Source organism: Buteo buteo, chromosome 6 (assembly GCF_964188355.1).
Source record: "Buteo buteo chromosome 6, bButBut1.hap1.1, whole genome shotgun sequence".
Lineage (NCBI taxonomy): Eukaryota > Metazoa > Chordata > Aves > Accipitriformes > Accipitridae > Buteo > Buteo buteo.
The window spans coordinates 2,357,116-2,377,842 of record NC_134176.1 but is presented as its reverse complement, the minus strand read 5'-3'; the positions used below and the strand labels follow the sequence as shown (position 1 = coordinate 2,377,842).

At 42.8% G+C, this 20,727-nt stretch overlaps 1 protein-coding gene across 1 annotated transcript in view; it reads left to right on the top strand.

The window, feature by feature from the left end:
* MDGA2 (MAM domain containing glycosylphosphatidylinositol anchor 2) overlaps positions 1-20,727 on the top strand; it is a 382,446-nt gene that overhangs the window by 165,668 nt on the left and 196,051 nt on the right. The gene's annotated exons all lie outside the window — the stretch shown is intronic.

Sequence of the window (20,727 nt, the reverse complement as noted above, 5' to 3'; positions counted from 1 at the left end):
AATATGAAGTATTGGGATTGCAATGCAATTGGTCACCAGAGCTCACAGAAAATGAGGAAACAATTTAAAACATCATACTGCAATAAATGCACAAAATGAAATTAAAAAGAAAAAAAAATCCTATTCTGACTTGCACAGACTCTAGTGTCAGTGAGTGGGTTAGTCAGACAAAGCACGGCTCTCGCTTGTGAGCAGGTAGTTTATTGCTGTAGGTTTAATGGTAAACTTTGCATCTGATGCTGTAAATTATGTGACTGGACTCAGCTGTTGGAAGGAGGGAAGACCTGAATGCCTCAAACTGTGGTTTTGTGTACACTTCAGATTAAGAAAAAACTGTTCAAAATCTGTTTGAAATGCTCCAAAGATAGAAAGTCTTTGCGATATATGTTTGGAGACTCTTCTAATGCAAGTAGTGTTGTGTAAACAAATATGTTTACGTGCCACATATGTATTTAAACAAATCGCTAGAGCTTGAAGTTAGCCTTTTAGACTCTTGAGTCCTTCGAAGAGAAACCTGACTGTCTTATGACTGTATCAGCATTGGGCTTGTGTTTCCCCAAAAGTACCCTCTGTCTGTCAGCTGAATCTCAGGATGTATGTTCATTTAGAGACCCAAGTGATGACAATTTTTGTGGGTTAGTTATGGGATTGGTGGAGGGGGCAACTGCCTTTTGGGGGATTTTCTTGCCTAGCGTGTGCACTTAGCTTCATGATGTGCTTAACGAGCTATAACATAGTAATGCCAAATTTGTAAATCCTTTATGAACAATAACTGAATTAGGAAGTAATTGCTCATTAACTTGTTGGAGTCCAATAAATGAGCAGGCAACCGTAATGACTGCATATAAGCACACCACGCAAAGCATTCAGTGTTTGTAACGGGGCTGGCCCGAGATTTGCAGCGAGGGGCGAGTGGGCTGCCTGGTGCAGGCAACGTTCAGGGCTCAGCGGTGCAGACTGTGGTCCCAGCACCTGGGTCGTGCAGGCGCTTGAGCTGCCCCGGGGAGCCCCAGGGTCCTCCACGCACACACGGCTGCTGAAAACATTTCGTAGGTCAGCCCTGCGTAGCTGTTCCATAAAAACCCCCAGAGCAAACGTTTAAGTCTCTTCTTTTGGATGCCGTTAAAGCAATTCTCTCTTACCCCAGCATCCATGTGTTAGATTTTCCTTCATTCTTAATCGTAGGCACGGCTGTGACACTGATGTTGGCAGGAAAGGCAGGAAAAGCAGTCGCAAGACTGGAATGCTACATGGTCTGAACGGGGAGCATTGAGACAGATTGTTTTGAAACTTTGATTTTTCTTAGTTTCAGTGAGACTTCCTTCTGGAATATGTCTTTTTCCTTGTAACTTATTTTGTTTAGCTATTAATATGTGTTCTCAGATTTGCTGTCTGGGATTTATTACAGGTTTAATTTTGTTTTTTAAATCATATGCTGCTTCTTAATATACTTCAAATACAGATGATGTCTTTCTGGAGCATGAAAAACTTCAGGTTCCAGCTGTGATTAAATCCTAGGTGATTTCTCTCTGTAAGCAGGCTGATATTTCACTGAGTATTTTCATCTGTTAATGATCAAATATTTGCAGGCAGACAGTACTGCTGCAGTAAGCTCAAGTTGCCAGCGAAGATTGGATCTAGCTGTGAAAAAGATAGGAGAAAAGACCCTGTACCCCAGAGAAAAGCTCGTAAGAAATCAAAGTACTGGAAATAGAAATGTTCCTGTTGAAATTTCCAAGTAGCTTAAAATAATTTTGTCTTTTTTTACTTGAAATTTTCTGTGTTGATTTTCTGTTTGTTGAATGTTTCCTTTATAGATCATATGTTGTGTGTGTGCAATGTCAAGAACTCTGGGCAGTACTGAGCAGGAGTGTTGGGGGTGGGTGTGTTTTCTTGAATGATTACCCACAAGATGGTTTTGCTCAGAGACCCCAAAACAAACCATAAGGATCACAAGTACTTAGCCAACATGTTCTGTCAAAGCGTGTTTTGGTTTTTTAGTGAACATGTATTTAGTAAAATTACATAAAGACAGTTTTCTTACAGATTTAGGTAACTGTCAAAACTAAACCTGTGGAAATCAGATGATATTCCCTTTTGAAAGCAAAACTTTATCATTAGAGTAAGAAAGAAATGTTTTTAATTTTTTGATGAAACCCTCAAATGTGTTTAAGGAAACAAGTAAAATGTTTATATTTCTTAAAACCTGTATTGGTGAAAAATCAGTTTGGAAGCATCTTGGCTTGTAAAGCTAAAGAGAGAAAACAATGTTAAAGTTGCGTTCCATGTTAGTTTTGGATCAAGAGCACTTCCTAAGGGCTAATTTAAGTCTTCAGCCTCTAATTTAAAATTTGAAAAGGCACTATATCTGTGTAGCTTGAAAATGAATTGTTGAAAAAAAATCCACAGAAAATCTTTGTTTCCTCATTCGTCTCCATTATTGACTTGCTGGCTGGTTGGAAAATTTTAATATCAACATTTGGATGGGAAATCTCACTCTCCAGTAATTTCCTGTTTTTCATTTTCCAGTTAGTTCTGGCATTCAGCAGCACTTGGAGCCACATTTGCTCCTACTGCAATAATTAATTCTACAGATATAAGTGAATGAGTGAGAGTGTTGGGCTGTGTGAGAGGAGAGGGGGTGGTTACATTATTTTTATGGACTTTCTGCAGTCTTGAAAATGTTTTTAGTTTTGTTTTTGCAGGAAGGCTCCATCAGAAGTTGCCAGATATTTTGCATGGATCTGCATGTGTCAGGTGGCTTATCTGTTAAAGAAATCTCAAAAAATAGCATTATCAATTTCTCATGATCTCAGATGACTCTGACCAAATCTTCTGACCACTTGGTCCTCAGTGTTCCAGAGGTACTTGATGAGTCTTCTGTAAAGAAGATCTAAACTAAAGCTCTTGGGTGGCTGCAGAGCATTTACAGAAACCTGCCTGTGGTAGGACATGTGTTTTAGGTCTTGCCTGTCATGTGGTTGGGAAACAAGAGGGGGACCTGCACTCCTGTGAAAATCTCCATCCCTGTCACCCAGTGCTCATTTCTGTTTGGGCCCATCTGCAAAGAGTGGGTGCTGGGTCTCAGTTCCCCCATTGCATAGCCGGATCCAGGTGGACCGGTTCATTCAGTATTTGGAAGTAAATTATATTAGTGTTCATAGATAGATGCGTGTTATTCCTTCAGCGCTGCGAGTTTAATGCAGGTATAATGGTCACTTGGTATTATTTTGGTGTAGTCTGTAATTCGATTTACCACTTTCTGAAAACTATTTGCCTATTAGTGTGAATTAGATGCTGCTTGAGGGCATAGTACTTTTTTTTTTCCTCTAAGAAATTAAACAAAACCCTGAACATTTTATAACTATGTTCATGGGTAAGGAACACAGCTAAGGAGTTAAAGTAAACACATGCAATCATTTTGAAAACAACCAGAGGTGTAAATCGTCTGCTGGACTGAAGGGAAAAAAGCGCTTTGTCAAGAATAAGTAGTTCACATTGTTTACAGTCAAACATGTAACCGTGTATTCTGGTGGGCTGGTTTTACTTGGTTCACATCAGACATGCCTGCTAGATGTCTGAATCTCCGAGAGCTGAAGGAAAGTCATTCAGGTGCAGCATTCTCATCAAGCTCCATTTAGTTGTGACACTGCTTTTAGTGATGCAGCAAGGAGGAGAGGGAATTTTGCTGGCACTTCTGCAGGTGATGGCGGTGGTTCCATATCTACTTTATTTAAAACTATCATGGATTATACCAAACTAGGTTACAAGCTATTCTGTTCCTTTAACATACACAGATCTAAGTCAAACCTTTTAAAACCAGCAGTCCCTTTTAGTATGCTGTCAAAATACTTGAATGTAAAAAAAAAAGGGGGGGGGGGAAGTGGTTCAGTGTTGCCAAAGTTCTCATTTCATCTGTAGCTACTCTTGGAAAGAGCAAGGAGTCCATGCCTGTTCCTGGGCAGGCTCAGAGCCTCTTTCCAACACTTTGCAACTCATCTCCTTGGTTTTCTTTCTTGAGAGCAAGTCCTATGAGGAGCGGCTGAGGGAAATGGAGTTGTTCAGCCTGGAGAAAAGGAGGTGAGGGGAGACCTGATCGCTCTCTACAACTACCTGAAAGGAGGTTGTAGTGAGGTGGGGGTCAGTCTCTTCTCCCAAGTAACTAGTGATAGCTAGTTCCGAGAGGAAACAGCCTCAAGTTGTGCCAGGGGAGGTTTAGATTGGATATTAGGAAAAATTTCTTCACCAAAAGGGTTGTCAAGCATTGGAACAGGCTGCCCGGGGAAGTGGTGGAGTCACCATCCCTGGAGGAATTTTAAAAGATGTGTAGATGTGGCACTTGGGGACATGGTTTTATGGTGGACTTGGCAGTGTTAGGTTAATGCTTGGACTCCATGATCTTAAAGTTCTTTTCCAACCTAAATGATTCTATGATTCTCTGCTAGTTTCTTTTAGAAAGATCTCCTTTTTGCTTTCTGGGGGGATAGGACTGTTCTAAATAGACTGGCAACAATCTCTTCTTTAGAAGACAACTTTCTGTCCTTACTTTATATGCCTAAGAAAATAGGTTTTTGCTTTCCCAGGTTTGACTGAAGGTCTTCATCTCTCGCATCAGATTAAAACAAATGCACTCGGTCCCCATGGCAGCATATTCTCAGGAGGGAGGTTTCCATTCTTGCTAAGCCACCAGGAGAAGAAGGTGCCTCATATATCCAAGCTGTATTCATCTTAGACTTGAACTCTTTTTTTCTTTCTCTGGAAGTATCTCTTTAAAGTACATCTCATCTTTCCTCTTTGAAGAAAAAGCTTTTGTACTTGACTCCTAGGAAAATTTTTGCTTGACTTGGGGAGGACACTTTCTCCTTTTATAAGGAAGGAAACTTATGGTAAAATGAAGTATTTTTATTTAAAGAAGAGCTCCTACAAGAAATCCTTTCTGCTTGTTCCCAAAGGATAATTTACCAGATTTTTAACAAAAAAGTACTGCTTAATTGGAAATTATTTTTGCATTCCTGTTGCTTCACAGATACTTATGGACACAGGCATAGGCTGCACAGCTTGAGTAAAAGAAGGTGGAGCGAAAGGTCAGATTTATGTTAAAAGATGTCTGAAATTAATTTGGAAGTCAGGATGAAAAACATTTATCAAACAGATTTAGTGCACAGATATGTTAAGATTTTATTGTGTGGTAGAGGAGAGACATACACTGTGCAGAAAACACTGCTTGTTGAGAAAATCTGTAATTCCAGGATTAAGAGGTTGATCTGGGGGTCTAGGGGAAACAACCATTTCTTTTGCTTAGAGATCCACTTAAATCTTTGCTTGCAGTTCTATTTACAGAAACCGCCCCTTTTGCAGTTCTATTTACAGAAACCGTCCCTTTACGCAAGATTAGTTAGATCCACCATAGGGTATTTTGTTCACATGAAACAAGTCCATCCACCGTCAACTGCTTCTGCGTGCACTGGCTTTTGGCTTCTTTTCCATTGCAATAGTGTTAGGGCAAGGTGGAAGCCAAGGCAGCCTGATGCAGTTTTTTCGCAGCACTCAGTTTAACCTATGGTGGGAATATGCCCTGCACCAAATCCAGTCCTCTGTGTAACACAAATGCAGTTACAGGATGGGGAAGGCTCCTGCAGGCCCCTAGCTATTCCTCCCAAATAGCTGTTGATGTGCATGTATATTATGTGTAATGTTTGTGGAGGTCGTAGTTGTCTTGGGTCTCTGCTTATCACCTTTGAGGTTTCCCTAACTCTTGCACTTCCAGGTTCAGATCTCTCGTTTCAGTTTTTTTATGCGTTACTTTTACGGTTTCTCTTTCTCTGATGGGTCTCGTGGCGTGTGGCTGCAGCGATTGCTTTTGCTGCCCATCGTCTCCATTGCCATAAGGAAGTTTGTGGTGTTGACAGCTACAGCATCTGCCCTGGGCTGGCTGTGGACATCATCAGGAAGCTTCAGGACCAGTGTTAGCAAGGCCTGCGAGTGCTCAGGATTACATCCTGATCTTGTGACGTCGGTGAGGAAGAGATCAAAGCAAGATCTAGCTTTAGTCTCAGTTCCAAGCCCAGTCTTGATGCCCTTAATAATATGGATAATTTTATTCTGAAGAGTACCCGTTTCATAGGTGTCATGCATTAAAGACCTCATCAATTCCTGTCTCAGACTGGAGACTTTGACAAAACACCTCCTGCGGCTGTACCTGTCTCCCAGGCTTTTTGATGCAACTCGGCCCTGGAGTCAGGAGGGATGGGACCTCCCAGCTTCAGTGTTCGTGATGTGGGATTGACTGAAACATGTTCAGTGTTGACAGATTATTTTAGCAAACAAGGAGCATCACAGTTTTCCTGGCTTGGGATGACACAAAATGCTGCTGATAGTACGTGTCAAATGACAAAAATATCAAACTGCTAATCTTCTTCAGCGTTCGAGCGCGTCTCCTAGTAGCGTGTGCAATCACGAGTCTGCAAGAGAAGTGTTATTCAGAGGGAACACAGGGTCTGTAATTTGGAGATCGTGACGCTAATTTCCCTTACCGATCTGGAAAAGGCTGTTGCAGGGAAAAGCTGAGTGTTGTGCAAAGGGATTTAGTTGCATTGCTCTCCATCTCTGTCATCAGTGTTAATGGCAGTCATACTGCTCTGTCCCCACACTGGGCAGTCCACCCCTAATTTTCTCTTGACTGCATAAATCCTATTGTAAGGATGCAGAATCAAATATAATGTTGGTAATTACTTAACTCCCAATAATTGCTCTGCTGGGCTGCTGCAGATGTACCCCGCATCATGCTCCAACCTCTGCTGCGGTGCAGTGCCATAGGGCTTGAACGTGCCTGTCGGGAAGCCATGGTTTTGCTTTATCTCTTCATAAATGGCATATACACACATGTGCACACGACTAGTATGATATGCTTACTTATGTAGAGCAAAATAGATGTGATAATGAAGATAAAGTACTGGGAATGGGGAAAGGAATTAGCTGAAACTGCCAGCTGCCTCCCACACTGCTCCATGTCCTTCCCAGCCTTCCCCAGTTCACCGCAGCTCTAAGAAGCCGGAGAAGCTGGATTTAAACTTGCTGGGATGAGCAGGAGGTGATGCTTTCTCCCGGAGTGCTATTTTTGTCTGGATGAGATAATTGTGTGCTCTTCTTGAATGATAAGAAGGTTGCCCTCCGATTCCCTCTCGCTACACTGCTTGTATGTGCCCAAGTCTGCCTGACACTGGGAAGTGTGGGGAACTTTATATGGAAAAATATTAAAATATGAGCTCTTTACACTAATTCTACTGAAGAAATTAAGGCATAAGTTCACATGGAGGATTTACAGCAATGGGCTGTTTCATGCATATAACATTGGTGGTAAAAGTGAGAATTGAAGATGGTGCTTTCTGGTGAGTCTTAAAGTACCTCCCTAGATAATTGCCATGTTTCAGTCTTTCAACATCCCATATTTTCCAGTTTCCATTGCACGAGAGCATTAAAGGAATTCCTTTCGATAACTCAGCTTTCTCCATCCTAAATAATAACCTCCAGATTTTAAAACATAGGCACTGGCAGCATCCACTTCTGTAGATTCACATGTTACTGTGGCTGCTAGAATGGTTTTGAACCTCTGTCCTGACCCTATAGTATTCCTTTAATTTTTTTTTTCTGAATAACACAGGTGTAGCTGTTGGACTATTAATATGACTCTAACACCCGAGTAGCAGGTTAATCCTTTTTTGCTCTGGGGTTCACACAGGGAGCATCTGATGTGGTGTTGATGCTTTGGCCGAAGTGCTGGGCTCTGCACTTTCCATGATGGGAACAGGGCTGGTGCATGGAGCTCGTTGCAGATGCACATAGCACACATTTAGCTCCTGTCGAGCTTTGCAGTGGGGATGTCTCCTGCTTGGGCTTGGGTGGCACCTTAATTCCACACGTTGGTGGCGTGTATTTTCTGCACGCTTCTCTGCAGATGTTTATATCGGTCTCCTGGCCACAGCAATTAAGATATAATTCAGGGATTGAAAATATAGTTCAGCTGTTTCATTATTTTCTGTGCTGCCTCGACTTGTGTTTGCCTTGTACTGGCTGCAGTGAATCATGCGCTCTTATTGCAATGACATTTTTAATTTCCATCTCTTGTATCTATCAATATTCATTGATATGTTATTTGATCTTCTTTTCTGGCCTTTTGTTTATTAGAAGCCCAGTGACATGCTTAAATCGTCATTCGCATGGTTGGATGAAAGACCAGAAACAATGAATGCAAATTTAAAAAGAAAAAAAAGAGGAAAATTAGTATAAAGCAATAGCATAAGCATTGCTATATAAGGGAAGCAAATATATTCATCCTTCATCACTTTTTTGCATGATACAATAAAAGAAGACACTTTGAAATGAGATATCATGCAGATGGGGAAAGCATTTAAAAGCTTTCCAATATTGATAGTTGTAATCTTTCAACATGAGAGAAATACAAATTTAATTTGTGGGTTTCTGATTATTCCCTCTCTGAGGTCAAATTTGTGCATTACCATATGAAAGCCTCTGAAAATGGCTGCGCCTGGTGGTTACTGGAAGAGGACCATCTCTTCCCAGTACGCAGCCCTGGCTGGCTGGGGCGGGTGGCTCTGGTCCGCACAAGACTCGAGCAGCGGAGGTATCCGATGATGTGCCTTCATCAGACCCCAGTTCATTCCTTAAGTTGTAGCAACACAAAGATTTGGGTTCAATCCACACTAAGCGTGTGGGTTTTGGAGCTGCAATGCGTTTGGGAAGTGAGAGTAAGTTTCCCTGTGGAAAAAGGAGAGGAGTACAAGCAACCGCTTTAGAGATGCCACACTTGCATGTACGAGGCTTTTCTGTGGGAGTATCAGAGACATTGCAGAAAGCAGAAAGCTGGATATTAGCTTGGACCAGTTGAGTACCATATTATCATTTCTTCCTGGACTGCTGGGCATTGGTAGGTCTGTTGTGATTGTGTCCCTACAACTCACCTGGAGTAGCATCACTCCTGTCCTTCAGCAACGAGCAGGCAGCCTTTGCTCCATCACTGGCACGTAGGCACAGTGGGATTTTTAGGTGGTCAGCAGCCTAGGTGAGCTAGACGCAACCGCTGAAGCTGTGGTCAGATGTACTAATGCCTGAACTTGCTACCTGCTATCTTCTGTTCCCTTTTTGTTTCCAGCCCCACTGTGAAACTCTTCTGCTCACAGAAAAATGTGCATAGAGTCTGGGGTCACTGAAACAACAGCAGCCAGGGATGCTCACCGGTACTAGAGATACCTCGTGCGGGTTGGCCAACCACACAACTGACTCCTCTGCAGCTTCACCGGGAGCTCAGAGAGTGATGGAGGAGAAAAATGACTGACACCCCAGTGCTCTTGAAGGAGGTTTAAAACCATCCTTTTGGTGCAGTGCCAGGTTGTGGTTGAGGACTCAAGCCCCTGTCTGAGAATTTTTGCAATGGCTGAAGCAAAAGAGCAGACAAACTTGTAAACATCTTGAGGAAATTGTGTCTTTTCTTAAAAGAAATGTAAAAGCGGTAGATTTCCTCTCCCTGTCATCGCTTTGGCCATTACTTGTGCCTGCGTTTTCCATGACGGTGGGAGAATCTGCTTATCCTTCGCTATCTTTCTGAGGATTCCTTTGGCTGGAGAGTTGGATCACAGAGAATTATTCTGCCTAATTATTGCCTGAGGAGGTACAAGATTGCAGTGGAGGATGCATTTGGGAAGCTGAAGGGCAGACGGTGTCTCACAAATAGATTAGAGGCTGCTTAGCAGTATTTGGTTGAAATTTGTTTCCTGCTATGCATGTGCACATCCTCCACGAGGGTAAGGAAAAGCGCCCAGACAAGGGTGGGAGTGTTGCAGAATTTAAGAGAGCAATGAAAAATCAGTGAGCTACCCTTTATTATCCAAAAAGAAGTTTGCCTCGGGCATACAAGCAGAAACGCCTTTTGTAAAGATTTGTCTTTGTTTTTTTGTTTTGGTGTGGCTTTTTTTTTCATTTCAGTGCATGTGTATATTTCAGGAAGTTTTCTGTAACTCTTCGTCCTTTTTTTTTTTTTTTTTGATAGAAAAGAATTTGTCTGAAGATTGAAGACTGTACTTTTCACTGCACAAGACCTGGTTTATTCCTGCTTTTTATACAGTTGTTACACATTCGAGCATAGAGGTTGCTGCTTCCCCTGAATAGGGAGGTGTCACATTTTTTGGTAGCGTGTTGGTGCTGGTTTCAGTTGAGGTCTCGATCCCTGGTGTGGGACAGGAGGGTGGGCTCTGCCCTGGGGTTTGGCTCTCACAGAGTCATGAAACAAGGTTTCGCTGTATGTTCGCATGAAAGCCACTGGAGTTGAACCAAACCATTTTCCTTAACAAAAGTGGAAATATAAATGGCATCAATGTATTTCATGAGGGCCTCTGACATGAGAGCTGTACTGCTTTGAATTTTTATTCTTATTGTCTTGTACCTCTAATTTGGAAATTGGGTATCAAATGCCTGGGAGTCCTGATCTAATTATTTGACTGAGCAGATGAGAAAGTTTATGGTAGGTGACTGACAGTGGATTTGGGATCGGGACAATTTCATACAATGTTTTTGTTTTGCGGGCAACGGCAGAGCTGGTAAGACAGGGTTTGTGGAGGCATTAATTACTGTGTTTGCACCTTCCCTGGAAGTCCTGTGCACGGGGTGCTAGTGGTGTCTCTGGGGCGATCCTTGGTGGCGGCGCTCGGCGTGCCAGCTCAGAGACTGGTTTAGGTAGTACCGGTGGAAATCACGCCTGGTCCTCTGCTGCTCATCCTAGCAGTGAAGGATGTTTTCCTGACATAAGTGGTGAGGAGCAGAGAGCAAGTATGTTTAGGAGGGTTAAGCAAAACCTAGCACAATGCATCTGGACATTATTCATCACAGCGGTCCATGGCAACAGTATGAAAAAAGTAAGGAAGGATGTAGCTGCGTACTGTAGAACAAGTGAGGTACCTCTACCATGAAATATTAATGCAAATGTGGAGCGCTTACAGTAATTTCAATACCTTTTTACACCCCCAGCAGACACACTCTTCAGACTGAATTAAATAGCTTTGCAGTGACTGTTAACTATTATCAGTTCCTTACTAGCTTGTGTGCATTTTTATTTTCTACAATGAAAATCTTTGTACAAGCAAGAGGAAAAAAAAAAAGCATGATGTTGTTTGCACTGATAAAAGGTTGTACTTAATGCTTGTAAAATGCCAGCAAAATACTTGTATGTTCGGAATTGAGCCAGAATGATAAAATGCTTTGCGGGCTTCATGAGCTGCAAAATTCCTGGTTTGTGGTACACTTTCTATCAAATGTTTTATGGTGAGCTTTCCTGTTTTTTGTGGGGCTCACAAAGGAGAGGAGTTTCATGTGTGGAGGGGGTGGTTGGGGTGGAATGACCAGCTGGGTTCTCCTTCTGGGACACAAGGTCATTCCAGTCTGAACCCCAGGTGCCTCCATGGCACAGCACAGAGCATCTCTGGTAGGCTGCAAGGAAAGGGAACTGCTGGTTGGTTTTCTTTTTTATCCTGCTTTTTCTTTTTTTTTTTTAATATTATTTTATTTAACTTCCATAACTGCACATCTGATTTTCAGCTCTGCGTGGAAACCCTGAACTGACCAGGCATAGAGCCTGAAAATGTCTGTGTCCTTCTCTTAAACTGCATTTTAGCCCCTTGTTGCTACTTTTATGCCTTGCCAAGCAGCTCTGCACAATGGTCTGTTGTGACTTACTGATCCTAACAACAAATTTTGTCTTTAAAGCCTGTTGGGAAGTCGAACTGGTAATGCTGGGAAACAACCCCGAGCCATGGCTGGAGAGCTGGCTGCTGCCCCAGGCACTGCATCCTATCCCTTTGGGGTGCGTTTGAGTTCAGCCCCAAAGAGAAAAGGAGGATGATGTTGGTTTGCCCCATGTAGTTCCCTTCGCCTTCCCTGGGTTTGTGCTAGATCGGGCTTGTTTTCTAAAAGTGTTTCACTTCAGGGTGCTTGATGGAAAGTCACGTTAAGCTTACTGACATAAGACTTTGTTGCCCAAAATGAGGGCATCGTTTAGACAGTCTGGCAGGTCTGTATGTCCATTTTTATAATGCAAACCATTTGCATACCTTCTGTTTCCTAATAGAAGCACACAACTGAAAATGCAAACCTCAAATGACATAGGTTGGTGTAGAGATTTCCAGTACGGTGCTAATCTGAATCCTGGATGCTCCTGAGCAATGAAATTTATTGTGAACACCTAACGCTGACCCTGGGGAGATGGCACAGCGGGGTTGCATAAATGCCTGTGCCTTAGCACGGGGCTGTTTGTATTCAGTGTCTCATTGCCCTGTTCAGCTATTTCTGATCCCATTGGGAATGGAGTATGGTGTCTGTGTGCTGCTCTGCAAGGAAGACAAAGCTTATTAGCAGGGACAGAGAGCAAATGGCTATGAAGGGGAGAAGCCTCCTCAAAATTTCTGAGAAGGGAAAGAGGATGAGTAATATAGCTGAGGAATAGAGGTGGTACAATCCCTACTTACCATTAGCCACTGATTCTACATGTGTGATTTGCTGGACTCGTAACATTTCCAGGATGGTTCTGTTTGCAGGAATTTATAATTGGTCTCATGCCTTATGTCTTCATTAATTTTATAAGTGCTAGGGAGTCAAATTAAGGAACAAGAGGTGAAAATCGGTAGCACCAGTAACGTGGCAATCAGTGCCTGTATCACATTTTAATAACAAAACCCAGAATTTCCTGGCTGTTGGTAGCAGAACAAGGAAGAGCAATTTTCACGTCTGCTGCATTTGACTGCAGCTGCGTGGTGAAGCACCCCTGTGAAAGACTGCTCTTCCAGACACGATGGGAAGACAGCAGGGTTACTCTGGGTTTATCTGTTTTCCAGTACTTTTATTGCTGGCTATGCTTGGAGTGAGGCTTGCGTTTACCATCACCTCCTTGCTTAGCAAATACAAGAGCCAGAAGAACGTGAAACCCTGGCAGATTCTGCGAGCGGTCCGGTAGAAGATGAAGGGGTGGGGGGAGGATTTGGCAGATGAGTGAGACTTCGGGAAGGAAAGCTGGAGAGGTTCGTTTCAGCAGGTTCTTGGAGCACAGCCTCGTGATTTCCTTGCGTTGTTACACCGAGGTGTGTTTCAGGTGCTAATTGCAGCTCCATCAGTCAGGGACCACCCCAAGGTTTTTAGACATCCCTCCAATGCCAACATGCCTAGCAGCTTCGTCCCAGGTCGCCTTTTGCAGGCCGAGTGCTGGGTTTTATCTGAGCTGAATTTCCCGCTTCTCTTGTTTAAATATGATTTTAAATGCAGCTGCTATTTTAAGACTTGGCAACCTGCTGATGGCCTGATCTGAAATGATGTTGGTTTGCCTAATAGCTTGGGATTTTTATGCAGTAGGTGTTGGGACTGCAGAGTCCCTAATAGCATATTTTAGAGTTCTGATGGATTTTTAAATAGCCTTCCAGCATCAAGGCAGGCTTTCCTGTAATCTGCATTTTCCAGTAAAATAGGAGGCTGGTTACCTACTGATTTACAGTTTTCGGGAAATCTATTCATGTTCCATCCCTCCCTTTCATTCTCCCCTGTTTTTTGCCTTTATCACCCTCTCGAGCTCCACACACAAGGGAAGTACGTGACCTCCAGCTCTTAACTGATGTGTTACAGGCAGCATCCCTGTGGCAATGCCAGGGAGGAGGAGGAGGAGGAGCAGGAGGGGTGTAGGGGCATTACATCTGGAAACCTCAGTCCATGCAGTTCCTTATAGAAAACTGGAACAACAAGCTGATGCGTACCCTCCTTCCCTGTGGATAGCCTGCACCGACAGTGACCCCTGTCAAAGTACACTTTGTTTGGAAAAAAACTATATAATCCTTTCCTTGAAATAAAGGAGAATCAGGCCAGGGAGCAGCTGTGGGTATGCAAATGTCCCCATGTATTATATGCTTTGCTATGTGCTGACAGGATTTGGGAGGGATTTTTTTAGTATTTTTCAGTTTACACATACAAATATCTGGAGGTCACTGGGATAGAACATATAGGAACTTCTAATGCATGCAGATTTTTCCGAAGAAATTTCCTATGTTGTTCACATTTCCTTTCCTTTTGTATAAGTATCTGCATTGCCTACGCTTAGTAAAACTGCAGTTAAAGTAAGTTGTAACATACCCTCCTGTGACGCCCTAATACTGTGAGCTGGGAATTTGGAGCAACCCATAACTTCTAATGGGATGTAAGAGCATGTGTATTGTCAAAATTTAATGTGTCCTGTTTTATCTTGCTCCAGTGTGCTGGAGGCACTGCTCATAAATTAAACAGCCAGTGATTAGTGAAAAACTGAAACATTGCATAACCAGGATTTGAAAGCTGATGTCTCAGATGGCTTTTTGTAGCTTCTTGTTAAATGGCACAAGATGACACCAAGCTGAGAAGGACTGCAAGGAGGCAGCTGTGACCAAAGAAACAGGTTGGACAGCTTGGAAAAGTCATCTGTGAAATGTGTTTTGGTAAGAAGGTGGCAGGTTCTATGTCCTTAGCTTCTGCAAAGGAAAATAGCCAGCAGAGAGGGTCTGTGAGTTGCAGGGAGTCTGAACGTGCTGTAACCATGCCGTGCAGTTTTGGAAAGCAGAAATCTTGCACTTGGAAGGAGGTGAGGGGATATTTCTGTAAGGAATTGAAGTAGCCCTCCTGTTCTAGTGCTTCCTGGTCTGGGGAGCGCTGCATCGTACCTCAGGGAAGATGCGAATTGATGGAAAAGATCAGGGGAGTGACAGATGAGCAGGAAAAGTTTCTGATGCAGAAGTAAAATGATTCATGAGGATTGTTTGCAGCAAAAAGGAGAAGGCCAAGGAAGGGTGCAGTTAATAGGAGCCTTCAGATGGGCAAAAGAAAAGATTTTTTATTTTTTTTTTTTCTGAAGATCCCCAAAGGATAAGACAGACAGTAATTGCCTTAAATTGCAGTGAGAGATCTAGGTTAGACAGCAAGAAAAGCTGTTTGATGGTGGAGATGGGCAGATACTGAAAGAGGAGCTCCAGGGAACAGGGAGCTCTTTGGGGATGGGCTGGAGAAGCATCTCTGGGTGCTGGCAGTGGCAGAGCCGGTCCTGCCCCCGGGCACAGGGAAGGATGAGCCAGAGCTCACAAGGGCTTTTCTGGCCCTTTCTGGCCCTTTTTTCCATGATTCTGTTCCCATCATCAGTCCTGACCAGGACTGTGATGAGGTTTCCTCACACTACTGTTACAGGCTGAGGTGGCATTTCTGCAAGGAGGAAAAATACAGAAGATCCATTGGAACATACAGAGATTATTAGGTAATTGAATAACTGAGCTGGGAAAAAACCCCAACCCCTCCCTGCCCCCCCAAAACATAAACATATGTCATATTGGTTTATATTAAGTATTATGCTTGCTAAAGCTACAGCTCAAGAGAGTTGCAGATAGGCTGCTGGTGTTATTTTGTGTGTGTGTGAAATAATAATTAGTCTCTTTTGAAAACAGAAAATGCAAACCAGCTCAGAGGCCATTATTTACTTTATCTTTGCATAAATTTGTCAATGCTGAGAGGAATCTGTACATGTTATTTAAGCTTTGGACTTGAATTCCCATGTACTTACACTGCTCGTTTGCTGATTATGTTCCTGCCGGATCCAGGAGATCTACTGAAATAAATTAAAACTGTGTTGGGCCCACTGCGTTCACGAGGCGGCACAGCCCAACACCAGTGCAGTCTGCAAGACTGTGAATGGCGTGGACTCATTTAAAATTAAACAGATGAACGTGGAATGTGTTAAAATATCCCAACAGAGAGCTTATTTGCCAGCTGTTTGATTGTTTTCCTCTGGCATTATCTGCAAAGCAATTACGCATGAATAAAAACTTCTCGAGATGCTTTCAAGGAAATATTGACCGCTAACACTTTAATTAAGGCACATTGAAGTAGAAACATTTGAATCAACAACAAGGACAATAGCAAAGCAGGTTGGGTTTCAAAAAAGGAGGCTTGTTTACCATCCTCCTAATAACACATCCAGTCCGTACCCTTGACTGAAGTGTCAGTTTAAACTAGCTATATGCATTCATTTCCCCCTTTTGTCTTAAAAATAATAATAAAAAATTGAAGGACAGGCAATTTTAAAATAAGCTTAGCCCATCATCTACATCCATAAACAAAACACACTTGTGCATTGAACTGCAGTGCTCGTGGAGTGGTATGGGATGGCCCTCTCGAGTGCACCCATCTCTTCACTGGTGACAAGGTAATTCTGCAGGGCTGGAGGATCACGGGCATTGCTTTACGCCTCAGCATTTCTCCATCATTGCTGCTCAGATGAGAAGAGGTAAATGTGTTCTGCCAACTGCTGGAGAGAGAAGGATGGACTGAGTAGTTGTCTTAGGAGCTCGTCCTGGGTGTTCCTTTATGCAGGTTTGTGTCCTTGCTTCGGTTTAACCACAGCCCAGTGAAGCCAATACGGTGGATTTGGGTCTGGTAACTGTGCTGAAGAGTTAATGGGAAAAAATTAGTCCTTTGCTGTGCAAGGAGAGGGATGGTTGGACTGATCAGGAGTAGTCCAGTATCCACCATCCCTCTGAAAACCAAATGCTTGCAGCACTGGCTGTGCACCTGGGGAAGTTCATTGCTGCTAAATTTTACAGGGGCTCCTTGCGCAGTAATTTACCTACAAAAAAAGAAACACACAGTTTCCAGGAGGTCTTTGGGAAATGTTCTGCCCTAATTGTTTGGGTTTTTTTTTTTCCTAAGGTGTATTCAGACACTGTGATGAGGGGAAAGGTAAATAGCTTGTGTGCCCTCAGCCCTCCGTCTGACTTGAGCTGAGCCTTGCGCTCCACACGTGCTGTTCATGTCGTACCCCGGTGCTTATCTGCAGATTCTTGTCTACCGCAGTCAGACATGTCTGGGGGACCCAATTTCTAGCAAATCCTTGTCGTCCCCTCCTGCAGGCACCTCCTCATTTTCAGAAGGGAGAATCCCTCATTTCAGCACTTTATCCAGTGATTTATTAACATAAGTTGTGCAAACAGCATAGGAGCAAGGATGCAGATCTTCCTCTTCCAAAAAAAGGTGGCTAAACGCTGACACTACAGACTCACACCCTTACCCGCCATCTCTCTGTGGATCAATTGATATTGTGTTATTTTCTGGAAGATGCAATCATACTGGGAGAGGGCTGCTTCCCAGAACCACCCGTGGGCAGGGCAGGCTTCTGGGAAGGGGAGGTGTAGGTATGAAACAGGAGAGTCACGGGTTGCCATCCCGCTTTTTGAGTAATTACTTCAAGCAATGGATGTTAGAAAACTGGGTTATTGCTTTTGGTACTGCAGGGGCTTCCAGGAGATGGGCACTGGTAGCACTGGTGTTAGGAGATCCAGCCTGGAAGGGCTCCCCAAATTGTGCATACGCTGCTGCCAAGCCCTATGTTGAGTGGCCTCACGGGCTTTAGACATTTCGTACAGAGGCCAGGTAGCTGAGTCTGGGTTTTTGACTCCACAAACCAGGAGGACATAAGTGAAGCAAGTCTTGGATCAAGTATTTAGGCCTTCTTAATTAAATGAAACAGGATGCTCTTCGAAGACACAGTAGCATTTAACTTCTCAGGTCGTAAAAGAACTTTTGGAATTTACCGATGATAAACATGTATATTTATAAAAGAAATCTTAAAGAGAGTTTGGGGACTGCTGGTCACGTGCACTATGTTTCTCTTTCATCAGTAGAATCATGATGATAAACAGTTTTCTTGTGAGTGCTACCGCACCTGATCCGTTTGTATGTGGTGGGATACGCATGGCCACATGTAAAAGTCCTCGCCTGAACCAGTTATTTAATTTCCTTTTTTTTTTAAGAGCTAGGTAGAAAGGAGTGGGCACTTTGAGAGTGTGAGTAATTAGTCCTGATGCAGACAGGTATCATGTTTAGATGAGATTCTCTCGCTGCCTTTTCCTGCTCTTGTGCCCTAACCTGTACTTCCCTGCAAGCAATGTCTGCGTTGCCTAGAAAAAACTCAGTACTAATGTCTCTTACAGTGTCAGTGGCAAGTTTATCATCTAGTGGGTGGCATCTTCCTGCTTTTTTAATAAGTCTGCAGTAACTCTTAAACTAAACAATTAGACACCTGGGTCTAAGAGGAGGAGTAATTCATGGTGCTTATATTTTTGTGAAGTATTTAGAAGCGAAACAGCTGTTTATAGGCAATCTGCGCAACCGCTGCTACTTTGCATGGCTCCTGCACTCCGACAGTTTGAGTCAAGCAAGCATCACTTTGGTTTAACGCTCTGTGACATTGGAGAGATGACGGTGCAGGATTGTTTTTGGGGAAGTTACTGGGCATTAATGAAAGGTGCAGTTTATTAACAGCACGTGGAGACCGCCTTTGTGCTGTGTACCTTAGCCTGTTAAGAAAATAGAGTTGCTCCTTCTCTAGGGCATGCAGCACTGGCACAGCACAGACTCACGCCAGCCTTCCTGGGCAGCAGCTCTGCTGGATGGACAAGCCCTAGGGATGTATGCTTTGTTGAAGGGTTTGTTTTCTAATTCTGGAAGTTTGGGGTTAGCTTTTTGGCAAGCAGCTCGCCAGAACAGAAAAAAACTTAGAGCAGGAGAATCTTGCAGCCCTGGTCTCTCATTGAAATTTATGCTGAAAATGTGAATGCGCTTTGGGAACCATTGAGTAGAAGGAGATAAATATCACCCTAACATGTAAAGATCCCAAGGAAATCAATTACTAGAAAAAGGATGGCTTCTTTTGTTCCTTTTTTGAAAGCTAAAAAAAAAAAAAAAAGACAGCTCTGGGCCTGTGAGAATACTGACCCTTTAAATAAGGAAATCACAAACCGCATCCTAAAGATGCTTCAGCGGGTACCATTTGAAATTCAGCCTACGTTCTCCCCTTCCCTCTCTCCCACAGTGTATACTGTTATTCACAGTATCTTCTTCCTTACTTATGGAAATCCTCCAGTGTGTCAGTCATCGTGGGACGGCAAATGTTGAGATTAATAACTGACTTGAGGCTGTCTTCTGCTCGGAGATCAGCACGGGGCTTGGAGTCCAATCAAAAGCATTCAGCCACACCTAATTCTCATCAGTTTGTGATATGGGTGATTGGGTGATGACCTGACTTTTACAAGCATGGTCATTATTTTCTGGACTAGACCAGCACTGGATTTAGCTGTTTAAATGGGCCGTTATGCATTAGGTACAGACAGTATAGGTCATAACAGAAGCTGAAAGTGATGATGTGTTTAGAGTTAATGAGTTAACTTGGTTCCAGAAGATCCTAGTTATGATCTTCTTTATTGCTTTTTTGGGGGTTTTGTGGATGGGGAACACAGGCAAAACACATATGCCATCTTAAAAAACCCCACAACTTCTTCAGATGGCTGGCCTAGAATACTAAGGATACTAGACTAATGATATTTTAAAGGAAACACTGGCTTTTTTTGCATGACTGTTCGATCTCTAACTTTGCTAAAAAAAAAACCAAAAAAAAACCCCAAAACCCAAGAATAACCAAACATCCCCCCAAACCCAACCAACCAACAAGAAACATAATATTTTATCAACATTTCTAATTTTGTTAAATGGCATATATGAAAAATATTAGCCACATGCCTGGAGTATGATTTCATTTATTTCCGTAAGTTAATTATGGAGGAACTCAGTGAAAGCAAAGTCACCTTGAGGAAAGTCAATACTAGTCAAAAATACTCTGTTTTTACAGGGTTGCTTTTTTATTCCCTATAACTCAATGAAATCAGTGTCTTGAAAAGAAACTTTGCAGCAATTCAACTGGCTGTGCATTTGAATTAACCTCTTATTTAAATGCATCAAGGGGCACATGGCTCTTAGTGCTGCAAACTTTGCTTTCTGCAGACTACTCTGTCATCTCCCTCGCTTCCCATTCTCGAAGTTTTCTTAGAAGTGACACTTGCTTATGCTACTGCTTTCTCTCTCTCCTTTTACTTAGAAAATGCTGAACAAAAAATGAAATTCCATTAAAATAATGCAATAACTTCATGAAGGTTCCAGTGCAGCCTGTTACTGTTTGCTGGCCATTTTAAACACTATTCATTATTTACAAATAATTTATTAAGCATTATTTAAGCATATTTCATTATTTTTCAATAAATGAGGAAAAGTAAATATTAACCTATTGCATGATTGATTTCATAATAGGGTAGAATAAAATAGAATATTTCATTTGGACGGGACCTACAATGATCACCTAGTCCAACTCCCTGAGCACTTCAGGGCTGACCAAAAGTTAAACCATGTTATTAAGGGCATTGTCCAAATGCCTCTTCAACACTGACTGGCTTGGGGCATCGACCACCTCTCTGGGAAGCCTGTTCCAGGGTTTGACCATCCGCTTGGTGAAGAAAGGCTTCTTAAGGTCAAGTCTAAATCTCCCCTGGCGCAGCCTTGAGCCATTCCCATGAGTCCTATCACTGGACAGGATTACGTGATATAAGGATACAATGGATAAAGGGATCTGTTGCTCAGAAGTGTATGTGGATCCGAGTATATTTTTGTTTTTCAAGCATCTTTGGGAGCTGGCATCTTAGAAAAACTTGGGCACGGTACTGAGCAACATGCTTCTAGTTTACCCGGCTTTGAGAAGGGCAGGGTGGATAGGGTGATCACCAGCAAACTCTTCCACCTCGACCACTTGGTGATTCTGTGAAGTCTTGTAATTACTGAATTACT